The sequence below is a fragment of the Lampris incognitus genome, chromosome 13 (assembly GCF_029633865.1).
Source record: "Lampris incognitus isolate fLamInc1 chromosome 13, fLamInc1.hap2, whole genome shotgun sequence".
NCBI lineage: Eukaryota > Metazoa > Chordata > Actinopteri > Lampriformes > Lampridae > Lampris > Lampris incognitus.
The window spans coordinates 36,945,521-36,970,705 of NC_079223.1; the positions used below are offsets into that span (position 1 = coordinate 36,945,521).

The 25,185-nt window shown below is 46.2% G+C and overlaps 1 long non-coding RNA gene across 2 annotated transcripts in view; it reads right to left on the reverse strand.

Annotated features, from left to right (window-relative positions):
- LOC130122846 (uncharacterized) overlaps nucleotides 1-25,185 on the reverse strand; it is an 87,721-nt gene that overhangs the window by 43,190 nt on the left and 19,346 nt on the right. The gene's annotated exons all lie outside the window — the stretch shown is intronic.

Sequence of the window (25,185 nt, forward strand, 5' to 3'; positions counted from 1 at the left end):
AATTCGCTACAACATAGACTTTCAATAGAAGCAGAAGCAACTTACGTAAGGGCTCTTCGTTGTGATTATGGATCATTAAGAGGCACGTTAACGGATACAGACAGCGATTTAGCGTGCCCTCAGTTTCATTGTGTGGCAAACCCCAGCCGCCGGCCACTACACGGACATAACCACAAACCGCCACGGAATTTCGGCAGTTAAATGGGAAGGACTCAACTCTCCGGGGAGTAATAATCTGGAAAGGGTGGAAGATTAGTCAAAAAAGCCATTCATAAAAAAAAGCACCACTCAGATAGATACGACTGACCTTTTCAGGGACAAACCACAGTCTCTAATAATGCTTCTTTTTTTAAGCAACAGTTTAATCAGCTCTCATTAGAAACCACAGACACTGTCCACCCTGTCATGAACTCCCCTCTCATCTTTTCCAGCTCAAACAAAATGCGCGCGCGCACACACACACACACACACACACACGCACGCACGCACGCACGCACGCACACACACTTTTATACTGCAGCGAATTCGGGGGGCAGTCTGGGAACCCGTCTCCCACTCCGCAAGCGACAACGTTAACCAGTCAACTAAATGGTCCGACCCGTTAGCCAAGGCCCACGCGTCTACTTATCCATGCACGTTACGATACATAGCGATACATAGGTACACAAACTAAGAAAATATCCATCCATCCATCCATTATCCGAACCGCTTATCCTGCTCTCAGGGTAGCAAAATAAACGTAAAGTCTTGTGAATTTCTCAGCTTCCAACAACCTGACAAAGCTCAACTGAGTAAACCTCCCATCCTTGTGTATTTTCACGACTACATCACTAAGCAGTTACCATCTTGACTGAATTTCAAGAGAATGCGAAGTTAAGCTGGGGTCGAGATACAAAGAAAACATTAGACCTTACACTCACATGTTTTAGCTCGTCGATGTTTATCGATCAATAAAACGGTAGAACAAATCGGATCCTTTGAATGATCACAAGCAGCCAACAGTGAGGCGTGTATATGTCGACGCCTCGGCGGCATGCAGGCATCTTCACTGAACCGAGATGTGCAAGAAAGAAGTGAGACGAGAAGTGGCGAAGCGGGGAAAGAAGTGAGAGGATAGAGAGGTAAAAGGAAATGATGGGGTCTTTTTGAGTGAGAGGCTTGAGAATATTTCAGATGGAAATAATGAGGGAAAAGCAGCATGGTTGGTTATCTTTGTTGAATCATAGCAAGCAAGGGGGTCCTGGGTTTCAGATCAGTCATGGGGGGGCGGGGGGGCACGATGTCTGATTCACACATGACCTCTGCCTCAAAGTAGCCAATCATTTCTTTGCATCCTGGTGCGGTGACCAATACATAGTGCCCAGGTTTTCGGTGATGTGAATGTATCTCGGAATCAGGGTATGACACAGAGGCTACTTCAAGGTAAACATTTTCTTCTTCCTTTCTTCTTATTTTATTGTATTTCTATTTTATCTTATCTTATTCTGTCGACACCTGAAAAACCAAACTCGAATACGCCCTGTGGCTTTCACGACAGGCCCAGCCGTGCTGTTCGGGGAGACATGGTTGATGGGGAGCAGCTCTGGTGTGCTGATTCCTGTTGACATTTCGAAGATTGTGTGCATTTGTGTTCCTGTGCCATCTGGAGAGTCAAAACAAGCCCACGCACTCCCCTCACCCCAACTCTCTCTCTCTCTCTCTCTCTCTCTCTCTCTCTCTCTCTCTCTCTCTCTCTCTCTCTCTCTCTCTCTCTCTCTCTCTCTCTCTCTTTTCTCTTTCTGTGTGTGTGCGTGTGTGTGTGTGAGCAACAACAATACAAACCCAGAAAAAAGAAGGTAGAAAAGTTAGTGTAGAAAGCGGAGACACGCCTACAGACGCACACCCTCACAACACAGCACAACTCCGTCGCTCCCCGTCCCTCCGAGAAAAGGGCGGGACGTGCGCGTCTTATCAGACAGCGTGTCGACGCCGTGTCCGTGTCTCCATAACTAACGTCCCGCAGGTGGGAGGTGACGAATCTCGCCATGAAAACAAATAGCGGTGTGTTCATGAACGTATGTGGAAGGGGGGGTTGACGCGCTATTTAAAACGAGAGAGAGGAGGGTCAAACTCCCCGTCAAGGATGTTATTCAACTGTCACTTGTGTGTGTGTGTGTGTGTGTGTGTGTGTGTGTGTGTGTGTGTGTGTGTGTGTGTGTGTGTGTGTGTGTGTGTGTGTGTACATGTTGCCATCTATACGTGTGATGATTTTTTTTTTTCACACAGAAAGTCGGTCTTTCAGAAGGCCTTCTAATCACACATGCGCACATATCCCCGTATACCTTTTAAGGGTCCAGCAAAACCTATACAATCGTCTTTAAAACATGTAAGAATCAAACGTGCGTTCAACATGTCATCGCGTTGTGTAGGAGGCCAGTATTTCGGGGCAGCAGCTGAGCCGTTTGATGGGCCAGACGATCAGCTGTGAGGGCGCTTAAAGTGGCTCTTTGTGCTGCCGACACGGGCCCGAGTAAAGCAGATGTAGGTCAGCGTGAAGCGCGTGACTCTATCCTACATCCATACTCCATCACGCTTTACTGCACCAAAGACAATCGAATCTCCAGAAGTAAAAATAAACTAGTGTAACCGGTTAGTTTCTTGCCCGGTGCGGGATTCGATACGGGGTGTACTGCACCACAAGGCGACGTCACTAACCGCTCGACTAAAGGGTCAGACCCGTTAGCTAGGGACTAACGTGTGTTATTAGTAGTTTACACTAGTAAAAAAAAAAAAGTTAAAAAAAACCTGCCTCAGCCTGGTGTATGAAAACTGACCTTGTTGTATTTTTCTGCTTTCCTGCATGTGGTCGCTTTAATTCCCCTGCTCTTTTCTAACGCTGCATTTCAAGGATGAAAAGTGACGTCTGTTCGTTTTCTACCCTTCTTCACACCGCCCGTTCAACTCCGCCCTCCCATTCTGAATCAGTCGAGCCTGTCCCGCGCGACGCAGAACAGAAACCGTCCCCGTTTGTTTCCTTTTTACAACCTTTGAGTCTTAAAGTTCAGGGGTGATGATCCTCTGCTTTAAATGCCACATGCTAATGATGTGTGGAACGCCAGGAAATGCACCAAACAGCAGACAGGAAAGTGAACTTTCTGACAACAAAGAGAAGCAAGCAAGTGGTTAATATTTCATACGTTTACTGAGGTGATTGTTGAAAGAAGAAAGAAAGATGTTATCAACTCCTGTTTCGGGACTGTAGAAGTATACACATGTCCCACCGCTTGTGTTTACCTGACATCTCTCCTGCACCACAGCTGTATGGGCCTAAAGAGCTGTTGTTGAATTCTCCCTTCGTGTGTTTATTCACCTTATATATTCAGCACTGTACATGCTGCTCGCTGCATTGCCCTTCACGTATCAATTCTGCATGTATCTCTGAGCAGTGGAGGCCCAGGCTGGGAAGTGGTGGCATGTGTCGTATTACTTCCCTTCATGGCTCATCAAGTCAAGTCACATGTGTTTTGTAAGGGTGCCTACCAAACACGGGGCATCGCCTGTTCGAATCCGTGTGTTACCTCCGGCTTGGTCGGGCGTCCCTACAGACACAACCGGCCGTGTCTGCTGGTGGGAAGCCGGATGTGGGTATGTGTCCTGGTCGCTGCACTAGCGCCTCCTCTGGTCGGTCGGGGCGCCTGTTCGGGGGGTGGCGTGATCCTTCCACGTGCTACGTCCCCCTGGCGAAACGCCTCATTGTCAGGTGAAAAGAAGCGGCTGGCGACTCCACATGTATGGGAGGAGGCATGTGGTAGTCTGCAGCCCTCCCCGGATCGGCAGAGGGGGTGGAGCAGCGACCGGAATGGCCCGGTAGAGTGGGGTGATTGGCCAGGTACAATTAGTACAATTAGGGAGAAAAAAAGGGGGGGTATTTATTTGTATAGCCCAAAATCCCATTTTAGTCCCCAGAGGGCTGTAGAATAACATTACATTATCCAACAGATAAAAAACAAATAATAGGTGTGAATGTACAGCGTCCCCCATTGGACCTTTGACGGAGGTGAGGAAAACCAACACAGGAAGAAAAAAAAAACTTCTCAGGAAAGAAATGAGAGACGCTTCAGGAAGGTAGGAGGGATCCACTATCTTTTGCTCACAAATCCTACTGCTCACCTTTTTTTTTTAGAAAGTGACACCACCAAAACAAACAGGTGAGCTTTGCCAAAACAAACAAACCCAAAATAAAAAAATAAATTAAAAAGTTTCTCTCAAGCTGCACCTTCTCCCGCCAGTCCCGGAGAAGGGTGCAGAGCGGGATTCACTATAATGGAGCAAAATAAGTAAAACACTGGTAGTAAAGGTGACTCCAGCAGTGGTCCCATATGTGCTGTTGTCATGGCAACAGTCATAGCAGAGATGACTCAGCCCATATTAAGTAGTGGAAAATTATTTCCCCTGTCTTTTTCTCTGGACAACATACCTTTAATACTACTGCTACACCTACACCTACTACTGCTATTACTATGACTATTACTACCGCTATTACTATTACTATGACTAGTACTGTTACTATTACCTCTGCTATTACTATGACTATTACTATTACTAAGACTAGTAATATTACTATTACTACTGCTATTATTATTACTATGACTATGACTATTACTATGACTATTACCACTGATATAACTATTACATCCATTACACGTTGTCCGTCTTGGGAGAGAGATCCCTCCACTGTTGTGCTCCCTGAAGTTTCTTCCTGGGGTTTTTTCCTCCCTGTTAAGGGTTGTTTTTTTTAGGGAGTTGTTCCTTATCCGATGCGAGGGCCTAAGGGCACGATATTGTGTTGCTGTAAAGCCCCTGGAGGCACATTTGTAATTTGTGATATTGGGCTGTACAAGTAAAATTGACTAGACTTGACTTGACAGTGTGATAGAGAGAACCAGTCACTTCGGTGATATCATGATTGTTGCTATATTCATATGATGTGGGCAGTCATCGGAAAAGTTGCAAATACACACCTTTAAGAGCTTAACAAAACACTGCCCCTCTGTTTCCACACTTGAGGCTCGATGATAACCGGGGAGGAGTATTTTGCAACAGCAGAGACTCGCAGCGGGCTGTGCTGTCCGACGAGGAAGTTGGACTTGCAAAAGAATAACGTGGGTACAAATCGTGGATTACAACAAGCAGAAAGTCAAGATCAGAATTGATCATTGTTGTCAAAGCTTGGACAAGTTTGCTGATACGTCGCTGCCGTTTCAAAAAAAAAGAAAAAGAAAAGAAAAAAAAGAAAAGCGAGAGACATATTTGCTTAGCAAATGTCAGCCATTGAACAACTAATAGCCCCTAAGATGTTTTGCAAAAGTGAATGCCGAGGGACAGAGGGCCGCCATTGTGCTGGGGGGGGGGGGGCATGTGAGGTTGTTGGCACGTATTGTGTGTTCGTGAGAGACAAAGCAAGAGAGAGGGAGGGAGGGAGGGAAATATGGGTAAGTAGTGAGAGAAAGACGGACAAAGTGTGTGGGCAGGTAGGGTGTGTGTGTGTGTGTGTGTGTGCGTGCGTGCGTGCGCACGCGCGTGAGTGGGATCGTGTGACTTGACGATAAAAATCTCTCATTTCCATGTCCGGCCTGCTTCACACCTCTGGAACTCGTAAAAATTTCCTTATTCGGCCCAGAACAATAATAAGCCCTAAAAACACACGGTTACGCAGCATTTCAGGCCAACTAGACTCAAACCACCCGAAAAAAAAGGGAAAACCTCGTCATTAAAGAAATACCGGCGGCACAAGCGGCAGTATAACAGAGCAATTGTACATCTTAAGGTTGCTAACTTACGTTCCCACTTTAAAAAGCCTGATCCGAATCACTTGTTACGAGACCTGGTCTACAGACTCCACCTTTCCAGCATGGCACGAGAGAGGCCTGGTTTCGTGTTGTTGTTAAAGGTCTGTGTAAGGATGACATCTTTCATAGTTTTGCTGATCTATCATGTGAATTTCCTCTCGCGCCTCCTCGTCTCTTCCGTTATTTTCAAATTAGGCGTTACGTTAAATGTTCGTTTTCAGTTGTCCCCTCCTCCGCTCCGAGTCAACCCTGGGATGACGTTCTCAAGATTCACCCACTGCGAAGGTTTCTAACACACTTCTGCCATGTGACAGTTCACCAGCCACTAAAGCCAAGGCTGCCTGGGAGCTCGAACCCGGACGACGACCGGTGGGACGAAGACCGGTGGGACGTCTCTCTTAACAGAATTCACGCAAGCTCAACTTGCGCTCGACTCACACTCATACAGAAGTCTACCGAAGCTCCCTCCAGCACTCAGCGGCTCAGGGAACCCCCCCCCCCTTTTCTCCCCAATTGTACTTGGCCGATTGCCCCACTCTTCCGAGTCGCTGCTCCACCCCCTCTGCCGATCCGGGGAGGGCAGCAGACTACCACATGCCTCCTCCCATACATATGGAGTCGCCAGCCGCTTCTTTTCACCTGACAGTGAGGAGTTTCACCAGGGGGACGTAGCGCGTGGGAGTATCAGCCCCCCCCTCCCTGAACAGACGCCCCGACCGACCAGAGGAGGCGCTAGTGCAAAGACCAGAACACATACCCACATCCGGCTTCCCACCCGCAGATACGGCCAGCTGTGTCTGTAGGGACACCAGACCAAGCCGCAGGTAACACGGGGATTCGAACCGGCGAGCCCCGTGTTTGGTGGGCAACGGAGTAGACCGCTACGCCACCCGGATGCCACCATGTCCTTTCTTAAGCTAGAAAAGCTCAAATACGCTGTGAGAGGTAACTCTGATAACTTCTATGGCGGATGACAACCCTTTTTAATGTTTTTTAACTCTCCTCAATCTCCGTCTCCTGATTAATGCCCCCCCCCAGCCCCCCTTCCGCCCTTTTCTGTTCTTTTACCTCCTACTGCCAGGAAAAAATGGCTGCTGGGATAGGCTCCAGCATCCCCACGGCCCTGAGAGCAGGATAAGCGGTTTGGACAATGGATGGATGGATGGGTGGACAAAAATCTTCAATTAAAAAAAAAAGAAAAGAAGCCTGATCCTCTACATTTTGATGCTATTGAACAACAGGATGAAGAGTTAACAAGGTTTTGTGATAACATTGCAAACCCCTGGTTCAGGCTAGGGGCCTGAAGAGAGGCGCAGGCCTGCATCTACACACATCGGCATTAGTCTGTGTGTGTAGCGGACGTGTGGGGGGAAACACGATTGTTGTACTTCAGCGATGTTTCCGTCTGTAATCACTGTGTCGTTTTCTGTTATGTGCTTGGTTATGTCATTAGCCACGAAATAAATTTACATTTTAAGCATTTGGAATCAGTATGACTTGTCATTTGCAGAAATGTCACTTGTCGTTTGTTTTAACATAACACCAATTATAATAAACATACCACCATAAGAAAATACAGATAAAGGACAAAGCAATGCTGGTGGGAGGGAACCCCCCCCCCCAATGAAAAGTAATAGAAAAAAGCAACACAGCATTAGTGTTCACATGTGAATGCGAGCATCTTACAGATATGTACTTTCTGTGCACACATATGAAATAATCCAATAAATCAATCCTTGTGTATATATATCTGAAGACTGTTGTGTTGTTATTCTATGTTAAGTACACTGAGAGAGCCACGAAACCGGAGTCAAATTCCATGTATATGCAAACCCACATGGCCGATGAACGTGATTCTGATTCTGATAAAGACAGGGTGTGTGCCTCTTCAGCCCCACGTCTGACCCAGCTTAACAATATGAACACAAGGACAAGCGAGGCCCAGTCCTTCACTCATCCACCAAACAACTAACACGCAGTAAGAGGTGCCGAGATGGCTGCCATACAGTTCTCCACATTAGACCTTCACGGTGCTCGGTCTGCAGGCTCAGACTAACGTTTATATACCGGTTATAAGTCTCTCTATCCCGCTTGAAGAAACTTAATGCACCCACTGATGACATGATGGAGATGTTCACTGCCCCACATGAACAGCCTCACATCCACGATGAACTCATTACGGTGACTGGGAGGATCATTTCATCTCATACAGGCCCAAAACTGACGAACTTGTCTTTTATGACTGCCATGGTTTTTGTGGAAATAGCAGTGACATATATATATATGTATATATATATGTATATATATATATATATATATATATATATATATATATATATATTTCCCACACGGTGCCATATTGGTTTGGAAGTGACTACAGGATCTAATTTCTGAATACAATTATATTTATTAGATTACTGTTAATTTGGCTCTCAACGAATTTTTTTTTTAAAAAAAGTTGAAATTAGTTTGCTATTTAAAAAGAAAAGCAGATGTAAACTCTCAGAGATATTAGGCCATCCTACACATATTACCCATCTATACGAAAGGCCACGTTTGGTTGAAAAGCCTGCAGATTGAACTGAATTGCAACAATATGTGAAAGTATTGCAGCTGATCGTGGATTTTTATTCTCAGCAAAGGCGACTGGAGTTCACCAGAACAGATGACGTGTAAGTGTGACATGTTTTCATACGGCGTCTGACCAGCCGGAGAGTGTTTGCAGAGAATAAACGCACTCTTGCAAACGACAAAGACATTATAATCCTCATAAAATACACTTCAACTTAACATGACCCATCAATTACTCCAGCAAATAGCCCGTCGTTGCATTTATCCAAAACACACACACACACACAAACACACAACGAGAGAGAGAGAGAGAGAGAGAGAGAGATTTTCAACAGTACTGTAATAAAAAATTACAAAAAAGTTGCAACATAAGGCCCAACATGGTCAGTAACACAAGATTCACAGAGTCTAAATCATCTCAGTCAGTCCCCAAGATCAGCTCATCAGCAACAACACAGCGAAGCACATTTTTGTAACCCCACACACTGCGAAAACTCTCCAGATCTGCCATCTTGTCGAAGCAGCAAAACTTCACTTTTAAACGAGCCCGTTGACATTGGTACAAACACGGAGACAGCATCATCATCATCATCATCATCATCCCCGGCGTCCTCCACTCCGCTTCCTCTGCTCAGGTACGCGGCCATCTTTGCGCTCCCCAGAATGAAATTAAACACCTGGCTTTTGGCCTTGTTTATCCGAGAGTACCTGTGGCCCGGAGGGAACACGGGTTTGGAAAAGACCCCCCCCCCCCGAACAATCCGAAAACAGTGTGCGGTAACGTAAAAGGTGGCAGCAAGTCGACATTATTCCATGAAACAAATGAAAAACCGTTTCACGATTAGTGCAAAAAATCGGCAATCATGGCTGACATCAGAAGTGATAACAAAGGCAAACGCATCAACAGCCACGACACCTTGTAAGAGAGAGAGATGATGATGATGATGATGATGATGATGATGATGGCGATGATGGTGATGATGATGACGCGACGTGGGCCCGTATTCAAAAATACAATTGGCAGATTGAACCCGCCTGGGGAACTAGACGCTCCTTATTATTCAACGTAGCCTATAACCGCCTCGGTGCCGGGACACCTGTACAGAGACGGAGCAGTCTGGTTTGCCCAGACGTCGGCGCGTCAGTAGGGACCCAGCGGCGGTGAACACAGACGGGAGCGCAGGCAGCGCGCCACTTGAGCGAGCGAGCGAGCGGTCGAACTTGCTCAGGTGAGACAACCGAACGCGACACACAAGCCCAGAAAGAACGCCGCAAAACGTCCAGGTTTGTCGGAGAGACAGACACAGAGAGAGAGAGACAGAGAGAGAGAGGGGGGGGGGGGATTCATTTGTATAGGCGTGTCAGCGACCCTGCTTATCCATCAGATAGTACCACAAACCCGGACGTAGGCCGGCCACACAGGGCCGTCCGTTCCCAGGCTGATATTGCTAATATCAGCGTTGCTGTGCCTCGGAGTGGAAAACACCGGTATGGTAAACGGCCTGCATCACTGTCACGACCGCAGGCTTAACGTGACTCAGAAACCGACAGACGGATGATTAAAGACGTGAAACTTAACTAGGCACATGTCAAAGTAAACGAAATTCAAACGTTATATTGACTTTCATATCGGGGCGTCTGATTTTTATCAAATACAGGATGCAGGATACTGTTAAAGATTATCACCAATATAGGCCGTGCTTGATGACAGGGGGAATCTCCACCATTTATTTTGCATTTTTACTGTAGGTATATCTATCTATCTATCTATCTATCTATCTATCTATCTATCTATCTATCTATCTATCTATCTATCTATCTATCTATCTATCTATATTTTTTTTTAAATTCTGCCAGGCTGGAATATAATTTGGCAGAAGCACAGATCGACCTAAAGTACGACTGAAAAAAAAGAAGAAAAAAAAGCAGTTGCCTCATTTGATATTTCAAACTGCAAGGTGGTTTAACGTTGACGAAGCCCTCTTTTAATTCCCATCCGGGGAAATTGATCTAGATTCTGCCCTCGTGCCTCGTGTGACTGTTTCGTTTACACAGAAGCAAAACACGCGACGAGGTGAAAACAAATCATCTGTCCAAACCGAAATGTCAAATGTCTATTCTCACATCACACAGGAAACGTGACATTTAATTATCAATTTTTTGTTTACCACGTTTCGATGCTCTGCTGATTTTGCCTGTCGGATGTTTTTTTTTTTGGTTTTTCTTTTTCACATCAGTTTGTCGGCATCAAGACAAACAGCTTTATTAACAGGGACCAAATGGATATTCCCCCCCCCTCCCCAGTCTCCTGTCATAAACGTTGAGATTAAGAAGATTTAATGTAAATTCAACCATACCGTCACGAGCCGGGCCGGACTAAGACGGGTATATAACATATGATGCGTTAATAACGGGCTTTGGTCATGCATTGTTACAACAAACAGGCTCATCTGATCGAATTATGAACGTTAAAAATGTGTAATATTTCAAAAATACGACTACAAAAAAACAACAACAACAAAAAACCCAAGGCCATAAAACTGGCAGAACCTGTAGTGAAACGTAAGGGTCCTCCATTTAATTCCGTTTTGTCCACCGTCCATTTGATTTTGCATTTCCACGTATTAATTATGACGCAAACCTCGCAGCACTCAGCCTCGACGCAGACCCAGGCAGCACACTTTACACAATCGTTATTGTGTTTTGGAGAAGAAGAAGAAAAAACAAAAAACACAACACATGCAATTGCTTATTTTCCCGGCATCTCGGCGTCTGAGTGCAGGGTAACCCTGGATGACCCCCATCTGGCCAGATGACGGAGAGACCGCCGAGACCATCGTCCTTGAGAGCGGCTGTGCATCAATACCGGCAGGTAGACTGGCAGTGACGTGTGCGCTTGAAGGGGAAGTAGGCCTAACCTCGTGATTAAACGGAAGTCAAACGCACCTTTCGTTTCCAATAAATAAATAAATAACTCTATCAATTTCAGCTCCTGTTTGACAATGGTGACATTTTCTTTCTTTCTTTCTTTCCCCCCCTCGTCATGCATTTTCTGGGGTAAATGTCGCTCCGGGGTGCCCAAAAATGCTTCTTTTTTTTTGGTGCTCTGCTTTCAGAAAAACCAGGAGCCTGTGAGGATTATAAAATCAGACACATTAAAGATGAACGCCGAAGCCGATGACGCGCCGCCTTACCGTTTGTATTCCGACGTCTTCTGTACAGACGATGACGTATGACACCTACAGGCCAGTACAGGCCTCTATGCTTATGTGGGAGAGAAATGAACAGCGTAACTCTTATTAGACAATGCAGACCGGGATTTTGGTTTATGATCGCAAAACCATTTTATCGACTTTGAATGAAATATCGACGAAAGTGACTGCAGCGTGCAGTGTGTTTTCAGTAGTTTCACGGAGGAGGCGTTGGTTATGTGACTAGCAAGGGTTTTTTTTTCCAATGGGACTGTGTCGCCATCTACTGGCCGACAAGACGAAGCGCTGCCTAAACTGGCATTGACGGGCGTCCTCAAACGATGGATGCCTGACAGAAACGGAGGTGAGGTCGAAACAGCAGCACAACGTAAAGAGTGGATGAGTCCCAATATCTGGCGAGGTCACTAACTGCTCTCTATCCGCCTGTCCGTCTTTCTCTCTCTTCTTCTCTCCGGAGGGTCGCTGACCTTTGCATTGCAGGATGTCTGTCAACAGACACAACACATTTTAAACACCCATATCACATCTGCCATCTCCCTCCCAGCTCCAGGGGGCACTGTTGCGTGGCTGATCCCGTGCCCCGACCTCCGTGCTCAGTAAGTGTGTATCGGCTCTTGATACAGCGTAAAATGTTGACGTAAGGTTGAACAGCGTACGCGGATTGTCAAGAACACACACACACACACACACACACACACTCACTCACTCTTGTGAGGGAACGATTCTTTCTTTGTGAGGGCCCCTCATGCATTACATTCATACCCTAGCCAGTGGCGCCCCCAAGGGGTGGCCAGGGGTGGCTACGGCCACCCTGATACTATCCCTGGCCCCCCCGCTGGCCCCCCCCGCCACGAGTCGCATATGCAGAATATGCTTCTGATTATGCATAATATGCTTCTATCTGATATTTTACATTAGGTGCTGTTCATTTAAATGAATAACGTATATTTTTCTTAACTCTCATATTGACAGTTTTCCACTAGGCTATATAGTACACTACAACAGCATCATAGAATTCCCGAAATTCAGTCATGGCTTTTGGTTTTGGTGTGCCACCCCAAGATTTTCAGTGGCCCCATTTGGCCACCCCTATGAAAAATTTCTGGGGGCGCCACTGACCCTAGCCCCATCAGAACCACATGACTAACCTTCACCCTTACCCTAATCCTAATTCTAACCCTAACCCCAAGTCCTGACCCCAAAATAGACCCCTAAAGAAGTGAGGGCCAGCCAAGATGCCCTCACTTCGCAAACATGTCCTCACTCTGATGGTTAAAATTTCAAATTGGCCCTCACAAAGACGGACACACACACACACACACACACACACACACACACACACACACACACACACACACACACACACACACTCCTGTCTCTCTCTTGGGCAAATTTACATAAGTAAAAGCAGATAGCTCACCTTGTGTTCAGAAGAAAAGAGTTGTGGCTCGATTGTGAGTAGATGACGTGAAGGGATAAAAGTCTGGGGGCCACAGTCTAGGGGACACAGTCTGGGGGCCACAGTCTGGAGGCCACAGTCTGGAGGCCACAGTCTCGGGGCCACAGTCTGGAGGCCATAGTCTGGGGGTCACAGTCTGGGGGCCACAGTCTGGGGGCCACAGTCTAGGGGCCACAGTCTCGGGGCCACAGTCTGGGGCCCACAGTCTGGGGGCCACAGTCTGGGGGCCACAGTCTCGGGGCCACAGTCTGGAGGCCACAGTCTGGGGCCCACAGTCTGGAGGCCACAGTCTGGGGGCCACAGTCTGGAGGCCACAGTCTGGGGCCCACAGTCTGGAGGCCACAGTCTGGGGGCCACAGTCTGGGGGCCACAGTCTGGGGCCCACAGTCTGGAGGCCACAGTCTGGGGCCCACAGTCTGGAGGCCACAGTCTGGGGCCCACAGTCTGGAGGCCACAGTCTGGGGCCCACAGTCTGGAGGCCACAGTCTGGGGGCCACAGTCTGGAGGCCACAGTCTGGGGCCCACAGTCTGGAGGCCACAGTCTGGGGCCCACAGTCTGGAGGCCACAGTCTGGGGGCCACAGTCTGGGGGCCACAGCCTCAGAGATGCTTTACAGGACTAACCGGAGTATACGAACGAGCACCAGCAATTTGCGGCTTCTTTTGCAACTACTACTATGGTCATTGCTTAGTCATTTACTTAAGTTAAAACTGAAACTTATGATGACTAAAGGTATTTCAGGACACACACACACACACACACACACACACACACACACACACACACACACACACACACACACACTTTTCATCACTGACATTAACTTGACATTTGTTCATCTCATTTGCCATCAGTGAAACCCCTCCCCCATCAGAAGAAACCCAGGTGTACACGCACACACATGCCCGCACACACATGCCCGCACACACACACACACACACACACACACACACACACACAATACCAATATGTGCAATATCAAAGAGATCCAGCCTGGTTTCAGGAGTCTTGAGGGAAAAGAAAGCACCCCCTCTGACAACCTGCCTTCCCACACACACACGCACACGCACACCCACACACACACACACACACACACACACACACACACACACACCCACACAGAGTGGAGGTTAATGAGCAATACAGGTTTTAAGACAAGTGTATCCCTTCAGTGAATGACGTGGTTTTCAGATTCAAACAAACCAAAACCTGTTACGGGACATTCAAATCAGTCAGGTCTCCTACGGTCGCTCTCATCTTTCGATTCAGCTGAAGTTGAGCAACATACATACAAACACACACACCAACACCCCCCCCCCGTACACACACACACACACGCACACACACACACACACACCAACAACCCCCCCATACACACACTCACACACACACACACACACCAACACCCCCCGTACACACACACACACACACACCAACAACCCCCCCATACACACACTCACACACACACACACACACCAACACCCCCCGTACACACACACACACACACACACCAACAACCCCCCCATACACACACTCACACACACACACACACCAACACCCCCCGTACACACACACACACACACACACCAACAACCCCCCATACACACACTCACACACACACACACACCAACACCCCCCTGTACACACACACACACCAACAACCCCGCCATACACATACTCACACACACACACACACACACCAACAACCCCCCCCATACACACACTCACACACACACACACCAACAACCCCCCCATACACACACTCACACACACACACACACACACCAACACCCCCCTGTACACACACACACACCAACAACCCCCCCATACACATACTCACACACACACACACACACACCAACAACCCCCCCATACACTCACACACACACACACACACACACACAACACACACACACCAACAACCCCCCCATACACACACTCACACACACACACACACACACCAACACCCCCCTGTACACACACACACACCAACAACCCCCCCATACACATACTCACACACACACACACACACACCAACAACCCCCCCATACACTCACACACACACACACACACACACACACACACACACACACACACACACACACACACACACAACACACACACACCAACAACCCCCCCATACACACACTCACACACACACACACACACACACACACCAACACCCCCCCCACACACACACACACACCCTAAACCCAAGTCCTAATGTATCCCCTGAAGTTGTGAGGACAGGCCAACAATTCCCCAGTTGCCACAAAGGTCCTCATTTTCTAAAGGTACTCATAGTCCCCACAGATCAAGGTGCGTACTTCATATTCCTATATGACATACACACCTTGTGTGTGTGTGTGTGTGTGTGTGTGTGTGTGTGTGTGTGTGTGAGAGAGAGAGAGAGAGAGAGAGAGAGAGAGAGAGAGAGAGAGAGAGAGAGAGAGAGAGAGAGAGAGAGAGAGAGAGAGAGAGAGAGAGAGAGAGAGAGAGAGAGAGAGAGAGAGAGAGAGAGAGAGAGAGAGAGAGAGAGAGAGAGACTATGCTGAACACATAGAGAAAGGCTGTTTCTGTTTCTAAGCAGCCTATGGAATGGATAAATGAGGGGTTGTTGTTTGTTTTTTTTTAATTGGCTGAATGTGGCTCAGCGTGTGGATGGAAACGTGACTCATCTCCACCTGCCGAATCTACTTCAGTCATGAAGACAACACGGAGACAAAGCGGCTGGAGGACTTTTCTTTTCTCAAGTCTTTACTTTGGGTTACATTCTCTGTTGTGTCTACTCATGTAATCTTGTTATCTATCTGGACCAGAGTTATTAAGTAACCCCCACCCCCCCACATATTCCTTGTTTTTCTTACATTTTATTCAGGAAATATTCAATGGTTGCTCCCAGGACGAAGAGCTTTTCAGCATTACGCACATCATGGCTGACATCACCTCTAACAAATGAAAAGGCCATTGCCCTGCTTAAAGATGGGCCTTGCCCAACATCCGTGTATAAGACATTAATTATCTTCTACCCTTGTTAAACCAAACTATACTCATGGCCACATTAATGTATACATTACACTGTCTCTAAACTTGAATGTGTATTAAACTAAAACAAAAATCACACATGCACACTTTAGTGCACACGCATTGCTCCTAACATAGAATATGTGCTGGGAATATGAAGGTGCTATAGCGAGATGCTCTCGCTATACCCGGAGGGAGGTTAACTCATCTTCTCCCTTTCATTTCTGCTTTGATTCTCGGTTTGACAAATCCCAACTTCTGACTTCTGCTGCTGACGTGCTTATGTGATAATCAAAAGACAGGAGATGAGTCCTCCCTCGCCCAACGTCCCAGACTCGGTAGCCTGAACGCACCGCTCATTCTGCCGTGACCTTTAATTGACATATAAGCTGAGCATTTCAAAAAAATATCAGGACCGACACCTCTAAACACAAGTCATGCCGTAATACATTATGTGTGAAGGGTAGGAGAGTTAAATATGTACCACTGGACGGGACAGCCGCCCATGAGATGTTCTCAGTATGTCAGAGCTGCAGTGTGTACTTCAGAGACCTCCGCTGGTGGCGGGGCCTTTTCCTGCTGCCATCAGACAACCAGAGTGAGCTGGGTCCCTCCAATCCAAACCTAAAACTCACCCTTTTGCCTTAGCTTACAATTAGTTGCCTTTACGTTGAGTGCTTCACAACCTGTACTGCATGGCCGGTCGGTTTTCTGTCTCAATGAATTTACCAACCACTGTTCTGCCGATGAGGTTATAGTGTGAATATTATGACTAATAGATGATTTAATTGATTATGACTAGTGGCTATTGCAAACTGTTCCCTTCTCTCACGTGTCTTTTCTCTCCCTCTGAATGATGTCTTCTCCTTTCTCTTTTTCTGTATGTGAATGTTGTCATGTGAGTCTCCCTTGTGTGCACGTGTAGTCGGTTCTCCTACCGGGTCTCCGTGGTGATAGTGGTCGCCACCTGGACGCTGCTTGGCATTCCCCTCATCACATTTTCTTTTTGTATAGCTTATAAATCCATATAATTTTTTTTACATGGTGATGCTGGTCGCGTGGCTTGGGTCCTGGACTGTTCCGGTGGCGTCTGGACACTGCTTGGCATCCTGCGCGTCATATTCTTCATAAATTGTATAAGTCCATTATACTTGTGTTTATCATCTTTCAATGTTGTATTGTGTAAACTGTGTAAACACAACATCCATTGCATGTTGTCCGTCTTGGGAGAGAGATCCCTCCTCTGTTGCTCACCCTGAGGTTTCTTCCTATTTTTTCTCCCTGTTAAAGGTTTTTTTAGGGAGTTGTTCCTTGTCCGATGAGAGGGTCTAAGAACAGGATGTTGTGTTGCTGTAAAGCCCACTGAGGCAAATTTGTAATTTGTGATATTGGGCTATACAAATAAAATTGGTTTGACTTGACTTGACCTCCATTGTTCAGTGGTGTGAATGGCAAAAACAAATCAAAATACACAACACAAGCAAATTCATCCTGAATGCTTGTATTATAACACTAATAATAAACTTTGGGCAGCACAGTGGTTAGCACAGTCTCACAGCAAGACGGTCCTAGGTTCGAGCCCCGGGGTAGTCCAACCTTGGGGATCGTCCCAGCTCATCCTCTGTGTAGTATTTGCTTGTCCTCCCCATGTCTGTGTGGGTTTCCTCTGGGGGCTCTGGTTTCCTCCCACAACCCAAAAACATGTAGGTCAGGTGAATCGGCCATACTAAATTGTCCCTAGGTGTGAATGTGTCAGCCTTGTGATGGCCTGGCGGCCTGTCCAGGGTGTCTCCCCACCTGCCCCCCAATGACTGCTGGGATAGGCTCCAGCATCCCGTGGACCCAATTGGGATAAGCGGCTTGGATAATGGATGGATAATAAAAACATTTTATTTAAAGGTGCCTTTCATGACACTCAAGGTCACCTTACATCAAATACAATAAAACAAAGCAGTAAAAAACAGTGCAATCAACAATAAAACACACAATAAGCAACAGAACATACATCAGCAGGAGTTGAAAAAAAAGATGCACATGAAGCAGTTAAAGCTGTTGAAGTGAGTAAGCTAGTTTAAAAAGGTGGATTTTAAGAGAAGTTTTTAATTCTGTAATGGAGTCCAGTCCAGAGTTTGGGTGCAGCACAGGAGAAAGCCCTGGTACCCATTGTGCTGAGGTTGATGGCTGGTAGGGCCAAGAGACTTGCTGGTGAAGACTGCAGGGGGCGAGATGCAGTGCAAGTCTGAAAGCAGTCTGTGAGATAAGCAAGGATAGATTATGAAGAGCTTTGAATGTTAATAATGAAATTTTAAGATTAATCCGCTGTGACACAGGAAGCCAATTTAATTAAATCAGCAGGGGAGAGACATGTTCAGCGGACTTTGAACATGCAATAATCCATGCTGCAGAATTCTGGATGAGTTGAAGTCGGTTTGTTGGGGATGCCTGCCAGGATCGCGTTGCAGTAGTCAATGTGTGATGTGACCAAAGCATTGACTACGACATTCATGGAGTGTTGTGTTAAAACAGGGTGTAGTCTGGAGATGTGTCGCAGATGGAAGCATTGTTTATATGACTGAAAAAGGAAATGGTACTATCTAGGATAACACCAAGGCTATCAGCTTGAGCGGAGACCGGTATGGAGGCTCCAACATTGGGAAGTGATCAAATATTAGTTTTTGAGAGTGTAGATTTAGTGCCAATGAGGAGTAGCTAAGTTTTACTACTGTTGAATTTCACATAATTGTTGGTCATCAATATCTGTATATCATGGAGACAAGCAGTGAGGGTACTGGAGGGGAGAGTGGAAGTCAGCTTAGTGGACACATAAAGCTGTGTATCATCGGCATAGCAGTGGAAATGGATACCATAGTGCCGGAGGATGTTGCCAAAAGGGAGGAGGTAAATAATAAACAGCAGTGGCCCCAACACTGAACCCTGTGGAACTCCATGAGGAACTATGAAACTGTCTGACCGGTAATTCTGAATTTGTACAAAATGTGTCCTGTCTGTAAGGTAGGAAGCAAACCACAGATACACAGTGCCCTCAACTCCAATGCTAGCCAGACAATCCATGAGAAGCTGATGGGATATAGTATCAAAGGCTGTGGTGAGGTCAAACAGGATGAGGGTAAAGAGTAGACTGGCGTTAGATGCACGAAGGAGTTCATTAGTGAGCTTAACCAGGGCTTTTTCTGTGATATGTTTGGTGTGAAAGCTGGTTTGGAATTGTTCAAAATGATTATTATTATCAAGGTAGATCTGGAGTTGAGATGCAATTACCCTCTCAAAGATTTTAGAGATTAATGGCAAATTGGAAATAGGCCAGTAGTATTTTTGGTCAGTAGAATCTAGATTAAGTTTTTTCAGAGTTGGTCTGACTATGGCAATCTTCAGTGAAGGGGGAACTGTACCAGTGGACAGAGAGGAGCTGATGATGGAGGTCATCAGGGAGATGATAGAGAGCAGGCAAGTTTTAACTAGGGTTGTGGGAATTGGATCCAGGTATTTGATGCCTTTGGTGGTCTGTCCAGAGCAGCAATAATGATGGGTGTAGGTCCGTAGAGCTTAACACCAAGCAGTTCAAATGAAGATTGATCAAGTAGAGAGTGGCATTACTTTTATACTATCGCGATAGATCAGTGCAAGGCCCCCTCCTCTGTATATAGACCAAGGTTTGCACATGTAAACAAATCCTGGTGGAGTTGCTGAATTTAGCTGTAGAAAGTCATTCTGTGACTTCCAGGTTTCAGTGAGACATAAATAGTCCAGTTTGTGTTCTGTGATGAAGTTATTGAACAGAAGGGCTTTGTTGGTAATAGATTGGATATTGTATAAGGCAAACTTATGACAGGTTGTGCACATATAAACAGCTGATTTAACTAGCGGAGTTAGCACACTGTGGTCTACATGTCGGTCACGTTGTAATATGTCATGTGGATAAGAGGCCCGGTTTCTATTAATAGTCTGTATGGGGAAAACTCCCGGTGAGAGAGTTAATGACAGATGAGCCCAGTTGGGGGGGGGGGGGGTATTGGACAAAACAGTACTGTCTGTGGGGTGCTGGGAAGGAAGTGCGGGATGTAAACAGTCAGTCACGTGGAGGAGACTGTACGGCGTGCTGCAGGTTGGCCATTAGGCTTTGGCTATCCACCCCATTTGGGTGGACTTCCTCAGTTCTGAAGAGGGTGAATCGATCCCAAAGCAGATCAAAATTGTCAATAAAAACTTATATTGTGAGCTCTGCAGGTGGGGATGAGCCATGTGTGCAGGCTGAGGATTCTGCTAAAATGCCCTGCTCCACGGACCAGTGTCAGAATAGGACCTGAAATAAAAACAGACTTTCCACAAGTATTTAAAAAGCTGAAAAAGTCATTAAAATCATTTTTGGTTAACTCAGACTGCTGATGAGCTGCATCGTTTCTCCTCACATGAACAGTCAGTCGATGGGTGGAGGACGGGGTGAGCACAGCAGGCCCAGGAGCTTATTGAGGAAATCGGACTGTGGCTCCAAGGCAACAGTGTGTGGCTTCGTTGAGAAAACAGATGTCCCTGATTTTATGTAATCTCCAACTATTAATGTGGCTGGGGAGAAGAGGGGATGAGGAGATGTCAGCTGTGGGTCTCATGGTAGGAGAGTACACGATCAACACTGTGTTGAAATCACCGACTGGAAATATGGTGTCCAAGCAGGCAAGTGTTGTGACGAGGCAGCGACGTCAGACGTCAGAGTATGGATTTCCCTGGGGGCTCAGGGCAAAGAAGACTTCGAGAGCATCTAATCACGGCCCCTTTCAGGATCTAATGATGGGAAGACGAGGTCACCATCCAGGATGAGGGCTGCTGTCTTGGTTGTTGAATGGTGAGCCACAGTTGAATGGTGAGCCACCTGAACACTGCTAGCCACTAGTGGGGAAGCTGCAGTGTCTTCAGGAGCCGTTTTTGTAGAAGGTCCTGATCGGGGTGTGTCGGAATCACAGCAACATCGGCTAGGTGGACCAAAGTGTCATCAGACAGGGTTGTGTAGCAGTTGCAGAGGTTTAGCTGAGGGGGGAGGCAGCCCTGTCCGAGCCTCTCTTGCAACTGCAGACCACCACTTCGGCCCAGGACGACTGGTGGTTAGGTGTCGAGCAGGAGGAGAGCCATGGACAAGTGGAGGGGTCCCACAGAATTGTGTCCTAGATGGTTGCACTGAGAGGCAATCCATTTGGACTGCCCAGAAGCCACATCCATGAAGCTGAGCAAAAGGGATTCTTTCTGATGGAGTTCATCAGAAAGCCATCGAATATCCTATGCAAGGTCAGTGACCCTTCTATTTGCATTCTTTAGTAGCACACAGTCCTCATAGGGCAAAGCTGGCATAATTGTTTGATTAGCTTAGCCGCAGGCTAGAAACAAGCCTAATACAGCCCCAGCACTACAAAATCGGAGGTTTCAGTGTGATCAAGTCAGTGCAGGAGCTGATGATTGAAGAAAATTACTCCAAACCAGGTTTGTGGACTCCAAACCCGTATGCTGACGTCTGCCATTTTGAAAGGCTTTCAGTATTCACCAGTTTGCTGCAGTCGCTGCATGGTAGACTGGGGGCCATGAGTTGTTTAGTTAACCATCACCCAGCAACCTCTGCTCATTTCTACCAGTAATATTCTGCTGAAAGCTAAAATATTACACCATATTATAGCAACATAAGCAATGCTGCAAGTGGTTTAATTATACTCTGAATAATTACTCTACATTTTAATTAAGATAAAACTGCTCATTTGGGTCCCAAGCTGAGTAATAAGCCCACAATTCACTTGATGTGCAACATCACATTGCAAGACCTCTAGCCAGCGACTTCCATTTGAGAGGTTTGTAAATAAATCAGAATAATTAACTGCACGGCAGCCATTTTGTACCAGAATGCGCACCACACATTTGCTTGAGATGGAATCATTGAGGGAGGAATAATTGAGCGAATTACACAGCAGATGATTAGGTGGCCAGATGGAGAGAGGCAGGATGGGAATTTTGCCAGGACACCAAGGGACCCACCTATTCATTGTGATATGTGCCATGGGATCTTTAATGACCACAGTGAGTCAGGACCTTGCTTTTAACGTCTCATCTGAAGGACAGCATAGTGTCCCCATCATTGCACTGGGGCTTTTGTTGTTCTATTAGGACCAAAGGGAAGACTACCCCCTACTGGCTCACAAACACCACTTCCAGCAGCAACTAATTTTCCTCCGAGGTCTCCCATCCAAGTACTAGCCAAGCCCACACCTGCTTAGCTTCTGTCATGCAGCAGAACCAGGGTACATGTTGGCATGGCTGCTGGCAGTATGTATACTATGTATACTGTGTACACTGTGTATACTGTGTATACATTACTAACAACTGTTACTACTGACAATTTGCTTCTGACACTTTGCTTCATACAGACTTTTACACGTTTGTCTATAGATATTAATCGGAGTATAACTTCTGTATACTGTATTTTTAACTTTTTAAAATGTATTCCTATTGACTGTGTTCTACTTTTTTGTTCTTTTGTTTCACAATTTCAGAGTTGCCAATAAACATTTCACTGCTCATTGTACTTGTATGTAGTGAAGTATGTGACAAATAGACCTTTGAATCTTTGAATCTTGAATCAAACAAAGACAGCAGGAAAAAGGGTAGCCAGACAGTTTGCCGGGCAAGGGATATTTCTGTTTCCATCATCGCCCACCTTTGAAGTCATTGTGTGTTTAAAAAGGGAGGGGAAGCTTGAGACTATACGTATCCAAGAGAGATTTCAGTAGAAGATATATCTCCCCATGCAATAGACCGTTTAATCAGATGCAGTTTAATCACAAGCACCTGTGGGGTGGGTGTATGGCGGGTGATGTCTACCCGGCAACAGAGTGCTTAGTCATTTCTCTCTGTCCTCCCACACCTACTCACACTGCAATAGCTCTCAGTCTCTCTTTCTAGCTCTGCGTGTGGTCGGAGCTGCACCCACGGACATGGATATGATACCAAAACTAAGTGCATCACTTCATCCATGCCCACAGAAGTTGAGAGCACATGCTTACCGTAAATAGGGGATGAGTTTGTTGGAACAGGGCTGGTGTACATGTGTGTGTGTGTGTGTGTGTGTGTGTGTGTGTGTGTGTGTGTGTGTGGGTGTGTGTGTGTGTGTGTGTGTGTGTGAGCGTGCACGTTTTTTTATGTCGATGTGTGTGTGTGTGGGGGGGGGTTACACACACACACACATACACACACACACACACACACACACATATATATATATATATATAATGTATGTATGTGTATATTTGTGTGTAAGTGTGTGTTTTGTAACTGTACACGTGTGTTCTTCTCACAGTGTTAGGAAATATTATCTCAAATGGGGGGGAGAGAGAGAGAGAGCGAGCGAGAGAGAGAGATAGAGAGATAGAGAGAGGGGGGGTGTTTGTGTGTGTGTTTGTGGTTGCATGCATCTACAAATAATCTGCTGTCCTGTGCAGGCTCACTAGGGCACGCTGGCTCCCTCACGTTGGTTCAAACTGATGTTCACCATTAAATCTATAGTTTGTCCTTCATGCCAATCCATAGATCAAATTAGGATCATTTTCACTCCAATACCATTTAAAGTACAGGGGCAGGTGGAAAGACGGAGAAGGGGTTCCACCTCACAAATCTCAAATCCATGATAATGAACGAGAGATGAGGCATGAAACAGCCGAGAAAGCCGATCACGTTTACTCCAACAACTAAAAACCCCTGTCATTTGAGTCAGATCTTCTAAAACAACGTTTACAAGGTGCTTCACAGTCAAGAAGCTCAAACATGGAGAACTGGTTAGATGAATATAAAACAAAGGACTAAAAGCTGTAGGCAAAAGGGTCAGGGATGGAAAGACAAACCCTAGTTTGGATGGAGTGTGTGGGATCGATGAAGACCTTGACGTTGTGAACTGCATCAGACCTGAGCTAACCCAATCTCAGGCTGGGACTTGCGCTTGTGTAATAGCGTCAGTACTGGTTTCATATACCGGGCTCCCCACCCCGTCTGTTCAGATTCAACCAGTATGAAGACTGTTATGTGTGGTCTACCTTCTAGATGTAAACCGATATTATAACCTACCGTCTTTAAGACGAGGGGTGACGTTTAATAAATGTGTACAGTTATAGGCATAGTCAACATCTAATACTGTGATATATGTATAGTCGTATGCCCATAAGTAGCGTTATGTAGAGTCAGTTGTCTGAATTAAGGGTGATATGTATTGTATATAACTCAGCCCACATTAAATCAAATTAAGTTTCCTTTATTAATCCCCTTGGGGAAATTCAGTTACTGCAAATTAGCCCATCCTAGCTGTGATGTGTGTAGCTAGGAGCAGTGGGCTGCCGCCTTCATGCTGCGCCTGGGGAAACAACTCCAGTTCGTTTCCCATCGCCTTGGTCAGGGGCGTAGACAGCAGCACTATTAACCCTAACATGCAAGTTTCTTTTTTATGGTGGGGGAAACCGGAGCACCCGGAGAAACCCCACCACAGACACGGGGAGAACATGCAAACTTCACACAGAGAACGACCTGGGACGACCCCCAGGGTTGGACAGCCCCAGGGTTCGAACCCAGGACCTTCTTGCTGTGAGGCAGCAGAACTAACCGCTGGGCCACCGTGCTGCAAAATGAAAAATGACATGTATAATCCATGGTCTTTTACTGTATGCGGTATGATATATAAAGTTATATATATAGTGCACTATCAATAGGTAAAGTTATATGTGTACTCCAAGGTCAAGGTCAGCTTTATTGTCCTTATACAAAATGCACAATGAAACGCTGTAGCACACATAGTAATAACTAGTAAAAGACAAACGGAAACATAGCAAGGTTAAAAGTGCTACTGTAATAGTCTTCTCTCTATATGTAGCGAGACATGTGGTGTTCACTGTTTATATGCAGAGTGAGGTGTATACACACACACACACACACACACACACACACACACACACACATATATATATATATATATGTATCTATATATACACTCTTCCATCTATATGATGAGTAACTTTGTCTGTATATAAAAGACAGACAGATAGATCGATAGATAGAC